The sequence below is a fragment of the Meles meles genome, chromosome 7 (genome assembly GCF_922984935.1).
Source record: "Meles meles chromosome 7, mMelMel3.1 paternal haplotype, whole genome shotgun sequence".
In the NCBI taxonomy this organism is placed as follows: Eukaryota; Metazoa; Chordata; class Mammalia; order Carnivora; family Mustelidae; genus Meles; species Meles meles.
The window spans coordinates 111,858,626-111,865,706 of NC_060072.1; positions in this window are offsets into that span (position 1 = coordinate 111,858,626).

A 7,081-nucleotide genomic window follows, 5' to 3' on the forward strand; every position below is an offset into this window, starting at 1 on the left:
TGTGATTTGAGAGGCTGGGCATTTCTGCCTCCCTCCGCGGATGCCTAAAACATAACCATGAGACATTCACTCACCTGCACTCAGTACGTCATTTTCCCGATACCCTCTTGAAAGGCTTTAGCCAAGAACACTTTGAGACCTGTGAGGCCGAACTCTTCTGTTCTCAGTGCGGGGTCTCACCGCAGCCGCACAGAGCTGCCTGAGAAGCAGACCAAGTAACTCAGGAAAGTACCTGGCACAGGGCTTAGCACAAAGCCAAGGCTAGGTCAGCGATCGCCTGCTTCACAATTTCTGTTTCTCATCTGCAAAAAAGAGTGTTTCCTTGCCCACCTTATACGCGTGACCTGAGATTCTGTGTCCACGCCTGTGCCCCTTCAGCGTCCGGGCTTTTAGCACCATGGCTTTCAAGCGTTTTAAATCTCAACTCACAATAAGAGAGCAGCCTCATTGGCACAGCCCCAGTCTTGCCTGGCTCCCCAGCCCAAGGACTGCTCCTCTTTGCTGAAATACCCGTGTGTTCCACCTCCCCACCCGCCCAACCCACCTCATAGAACACCGCACCCCTGACCAGAGGCTCGATCCCATCCCAGGAGGGAATGTGCCCTTTCCTCCGCAGAACAGGTCCGCATCACATGTTCTGGACGATCACTGACTTAACCCAGCAAGTCCTCCTCATCTCCTGCCAGGCTCAAGGTCTTGCAGTGGGGTCCAAGGTCGAGGTGAGCCTCTGGGTCAGGGGCCCCTTTCCAACCTGCATTCACTGTGAGTATGGGCACCTGCCCCCTCTTGCCAACAAGGCTCCTGATGCATCAAGCACGCACTCTTACACTGCTCGAGGACAAGCCCTTCACAGAAGTGGCATTGCCTAAATGTCAGGAGGCACCTCTCTCCTCTGAGCCAGCCCAGTCACGTGATCTTGCCAGGCAGTGTGTAGTTCCTTTCCTTCATTGCCCACACACCTCCTCGCCCTCTCCCCTTCAGACCATCTGGGAACAAGGCACAGGCCCTGGGCTGGGCCACATGTCCCAGATACATCTCCCTTAGTTGTACAAAAAAAAAAAAAAAAAAAAAAGGCCAGGAGACTATGGCTCTGGTAAGACTGCAATAAATTTAGCCAAGAGCCCTCCTTCTCCATGGCTGCTGTCTGCAAGAAGGGAAAGGGAAGGTTTCTTTTCCAGCTACAAGGTTTTTCTAAGAGTCCAATGAAATAATAAATTATAAAAATTATTCTCATTTATTTTTAAAATATTTTATTTATTTATTTATTTATTTTTTGAGAGAAAGGGAGTGACAGAGAGAGAGCACAAGTGTCGGGGAGGAGCAGAGGGAGAAGCAGGCTCCCCACTGTGCAGGGAGCCCGACATGGGACTCAATCTCAGGACTCTGGGATCATGACCTGAGCCGAAGGCAGAGCCTTTAACCAACTGAGCCACCCAGGCGCCCCTCTTTCTATTTCTTGAGACCCTCCGAAGCATATTCAACCAGGCACTGAGCTAAATCTTTCCATTTCTGTCCTCAGAGAGTTTACTATTTAATGGAGAAAAGAAATGCAAACAGTAACAATGTGTTGTATATGCCTAATAGTATCATTTTTTCACGGGACAGGGCAAGTGAGTCAAGGGAGTCCCCCTAATGGAGTCATTGAAAGGAAAATGCTGAATGGTGGAGATAAAAGGTCAGTCAGACAAAGTGATGGGGGAGAGCTTTCAAGGCAGAACATCCAAGACAAGGACACAGTCCATTATGGAAAAGCTCCGTCTTGTGGAAAGCAGGGGATACGGCCAGAAACGCTGGCAAGGAACCTTTTTTCAAGAACCTATGCCATGCTTGGGACTTCGGTCTATCTCTTGGGAGATAGGCAGTCATGCAAGATTTTAAGCAAGGTGGGTAATGGTGTCAGATTTGTATTTTTGAAAGCCCCCTATGACGGGAAGATTGAAGCGATGCCATTAAAAGGGACCGTAACTGCTATTAAGCAAACCGTATCTGTGCGAACAAACCCACATTGGAAGCGCCAGAGGGAATAGTGCTGTGACAATCTTGAGGTAGAGGTCCCTGAGGACCAGAATGAGGGGGGGAAAGACTGATTGATCCACATGCTCCTTCTCCCTCAGCACCTGCCATGAATGTGTTCCAGGCCAGGAGAGCAGACAGCAGTTTGTGGTGAGGCCAGTTCACGAACGTGGGTTTTCTGGGGGTTGGTGAAGACGTAGGTGTGGCTCTGCGCTGAAGGGGAGAACCAATGGAACAGAATTCGAAAGTGGGTTGAATAACACATAGGAGCTGGGTAGGCAAAAGAGAAATGATCCCAGTAAAACTCTCATTAACAAATCCTTTGGGATGAAAACTTTCTTGAACAAATTCATGCTGGGTGAAAGTGGGGAAGTTCTAGACTCAGGGCTGCCTTCTTGGTCTGGTCTCTGTGGAGCCCATCCCAGCAGTCTCGGGGGCGGCCTTCCCGGGGAGCGTCGCCTGGGCCCCTGCTCCTCACAGAGCCAAGCCTCCCAAAAGCTGGGGAACGAAGGCCTAGTTTCAACCACACTTCACTCCTGAGGGAAGTAAGAACACCTTCTTACAGGGTAGAGAGACAAAAACTCACCACCCCTGGAGGGAAAGAACTGTGGCTCTCACTGGGAAGCTACCCCAAGCAGGCCTCCTGGGCCACCCACCTCTGACTCCCACAGCCGTTTGGCCTTACCTCTGTCATAGCACCTATCACACTGCATTGCAATCCTTTATTTACTTGACAGGTGATAATTTATTTCTTACCAGACAATGAGCTTCCTCAGTGCGGAAACAGGCTTAGTCATCTTGGCCTCTCCTCCATTGCCTGCAACCTAGCATGTTATGTTCCCAAGAAGTCAATCAAGATTAGAAATGAATGGATGTGTGCTGTTTGTCCTAGTTAGAGCCTCCATTCACCGTTGCCTCTTCCCTAGATGAAGGCAACAACCCCGAGCTGGAGCTCCTCTCTGCTCTGGCCTCCCTCCCTGCTGTTTGCCACGCAAAGGAGAGACCAGGGCAGCCTTTCTCACACACCAATCCTATCACACCCTTCCCTGCCCCAAACCCTTTGAATGTTCAAGTTTGTTCTTGGAATGACTTCCAAACTCTTTAACTCATCCAGCAAGCTTAACGCAACCTGGCAGGCAATTCTGTCAGATCCGCTCCCCACCCAGAGTGAGCTTGGGTCCTAGAGAATGCCTTTCGTTCACCAGTGTGTCCTGCTGTCCCTTTTTGGCTCTGGCCTTTCACATATGCCGGCAACATCCTTAAATTCTCCTCCCCCTAGATAATTCCTCCAGGTCTAACTTAACTGTCTTCCTATTGCCTTCAGTAACCTCCCCAGAGAACGTTAGCTACTCTCCTCAGTCTTCACAGCGCTCTGGGCACCCCCCAGTAAAGCACTGGCTCTGGCTCGAGGTTGCCTGCTGACTCATCCGTGACCTCTATTCAGCCTCAGAACCTGCGAGGGCCCAGAACTTGTCTGTCTTGTTTGCCAAGACAGCCCCAGAGCCTAGCACAATGCCTGGCACTCAGCGTCCTGAGTGTGCAAGAAATAAGTGGATCCTGGAAGAGGCCAAAGAAAGGAAAAGCTGCCAGCAGAGAAGGGCATGAGGGAAGAGGGGTACATGAAAAATGAAAGAGAAATAAAAGGATCTAATCAGGTATCCGTGAGCCAATGAAACGGCGGTAGAGATGAAGGGCACTGGGTCTGAGGGAGAATTCTAGGAGTGTCTTTAGCATGTTGAACGTTAGTTAGGTCCCTGTGGCATATGCAAGTAGAAATGACTACTAAGAAGTTGGAGATCAGGGTCAGGAGAGAGGACAAGGTGAAATGAGAGCCTTGAGAGTTGTATCAGCAGAGGATGAAGTCAGGATATCCAGGGGTGGGGAGGCTGCTCACTGAGGGGCGTTAGGGGAAGCGTGACGGAGGGGGTGGTCACCTGAGGAAGGAAGGGTAATCGTTCTCAGGGCAGGGAGGTTTGGGGCATGGTGATCAGAAAGCCGTAGTGGAGAACGGAAACTTCAGGGAAGGATAAGTGTAGGAAAGAGCCCCAGATGGGTTGGAGGGGCTGGGCATGGGTCACAGGAGGCAAGATTCGCTCTGAATAAAAGTAAGGATACCCCTTTTTTCTTTCTTTTTTTTTTTTAAAGATTTTATTTATGTATTTGACAAACAGATCACAGTAGGCAGAGAGGCAGGCAGAGAGAGAGGAGGGGAAGCAGGCTCCCTGCTAAGCAGAGAGCCTGATGCAGGGCTCGATCCCAGAACCCTGGGATCATGACCTGAGCTGAAGGCAGAGGCTTTAACCCACTGGCCACCCAGGCGCCTCACCCCTTCTTTCTCTGAGTGAGGCATGTGGCAGGGAGGAAAGCTGAGTGGGTTCCTGCCAGACAGCCTCTCTTTTCTCTGTGAAGTGGAAGATGATCTCAGATAAGAGTCCAAGAGTTTCATCCCAGCCCCACCAGGAACAGCCGTGTGGCCTTGGTCTGCTCATGGAATCACTCTCCCCAGGACTCAGAGTGATTTGGAAACAACGCCATCCATTCTGATAACTCAACAGCCTCATTTATGGAGACTTTCTGTTTCCATAAAAACCTTTATTTACCACGCAACACACATTTCAGCTAAGCTGTCTAAACCTTGCCTGGATTGTCTTTTTGTGGAAGCAGAGCGGGTTCAAAGGGACAATAAAAAAAGAGCCACAGGGCGAAGAAAACAAGGGGCACAGAAGTTTATCAGTCTCTAGCCTTGATATCTGAAGAATATTAACCCTCACACTAGCACTGAATGATCAAAAGACAAGTATTGACTCTATGAGTTATAAATTCTTACTATCTCTCTAGTAAAGAACTCTACATATGGTATAAACACTGCTTTGAATAAATTTAATAATTTACTCATTTCCCAACAAAAATTTATTGAGCACCTGCTCTGTGCAGGGCAAGGAGTCTACAGAGATGAATTAAAAAAAACAGCCTGCATTACTAAGCTGAGCTAGGATATTAGAATACAGTGCTGTGGAGTGGAAATAGAATGGGAACCACGTTTTCAATTTATTCATTTATTTTTCTTTAAAAGATTTTATTTTTCAGTAATCTCCACACCCCAAGATCCACCACCCCAAGATGAAGAGTCGCATGCTTTATCAACTGAGCCAGCCAGGTGCCCCCATATGTCCAATTTAAAATTTTCTACTAGCCACTTAAAAAAAAAAAAGAATCAGTTGAAATTAATTTTATTTATTTATTTTAAAGATATTATTTATATATTTGATAGAGAGAGAGAATGCGCACAAGCAGGAGGAACAGCAGGCAGAAGGAGAGGGAGAAGCAGACTCCCCGGTGAGCAGGGAGCCGGATATGGGGCTTGATCCCAAGACCTGGAGATCATGACCTGAGCCCAAGGTAGACGCTTAACCAACTGAGCCACCTGGGCACCCCAGGTGAATTTAATTTTAATGTTTTCTTAAACTCAGTATATCTAAAACATTATCATTTCAACATATAGTGAATATTTAAAAATTATTAACAGGTATTTATGGTCTTTTTCTCATAGCGCTCCAATCGTGTGTGTATTTCCCCGACAGCATATTTTAGCCAGCAGCATACCTTGTTCTAGCCAAGTGGCAAGTGGCCTCTGGCTACTCTGTTGACAACACACTTTCAGTATCTCTAAGTTTTTTGTTTGTTTTTTTTTTAAGACTTTATTTATTTATTAGACAGAGATCACAAGTAGGCAGAGAGGCAGGCAGGGAGTTGGGGGAAGCAGACTCCCTGCTGAGCAGAGAGCCCAATGTAGGGCTCCATCCCAGGACTCTGAGATCATGACCCGAGCAGAAGGCAGAGGCTTAACCCTCTGAGCCACCTAGGGACCCCAGCTTCTCTAAGTTTTAAGGTGAATGTCACAGGGGGCTTCTGGGTCCTGGATGACCCCTCTGGTCACCCTCAAGTCCTTTGGTGTCTGTCAGAGGCTGGAGAAATCAGAGGCTTGCTGGGCCGGCGGCGTGTGTTTATTCTGAGCAGCTCATGACCAAGGGGGAAGCCTGGCCTCATCTTTACCCCCTTCCACCCGTCACCTTGATCCCTGCTCGCAGCCAGAGGCAGGGCCATAACCTCAAGCTGTCCAATCTCAACAAGAAATCACTGAACCAAACTTCCTCCCCAGGGGACAGAAGCGAAGATAGTTACTGTCTTTCTTCGTGGGGCCCACAGAGTCACCACAAAGTGGTGAGGCTGTTTGTTCCGTGCCTGGCAAGTTCGGTTACAAACGACTCGCAGCTGTCAGCTTGTGTTCAGGCCTCCTCTGGTCTCCTTGGCTGGCCACCCTCTCTGCCTCACTCCCACTGTATCTGCTCATAGTACTGCACCCCTGGGATTTTCTTTTTATTTGCCCAGCATCCTTTCTTTGAAGGAACAGTCCCACTCCACTACCCCCATCTCATCTCATTTTAGTGGGGCTGTCAGTCTCAGGGGCCCTTTCCCACTCCTACCATGCAGATGGGCACTTCACAGATCCCAAGCCTGTCAGACGCTCGCTCCTTGACATTTAAATATTGAGCAGAAACACAGGGGCTGAAGGTAAGTTGGAACAAGAGCCTAAAGTCCACACACATGCTCAATTCCTGTCCTTTCAAAGCCTGGTGATTTAATTCTTCCTTTGATTCTGTGAGTTGTCCTTCCAACACCCCTGTCTTCTGCCCTTCCTTTTCTCCCCTCTCATGTTAGCTTATAACCAAAGAAGCCTGATATAAAATTCTAACTGTAGTTTTGCAAAAAAAGGAAAAAGTAAAGACACAAAATGTACACATACATATTTGACTTCTGTCATATATAAGCACACAGATGAATGTGTGTAAAAGGGAATTTTAAAGGGAATTTGTGAAAAGGGAATTTTAAACCATGCTAAATACATGCTTTTTAAGGTTCACACCTAGGTTTGTTTGGTTTTATTTTCTGAAGCAAGGATCATTGGATGTTTCCTATGCCTCACTGTACTTGAAAAATCAGTATGTATCCAGGTGAAATCACACCACCTGCCACCTCCGGGCTGAGCAGCCAAGTGGCCAGTGGGGTA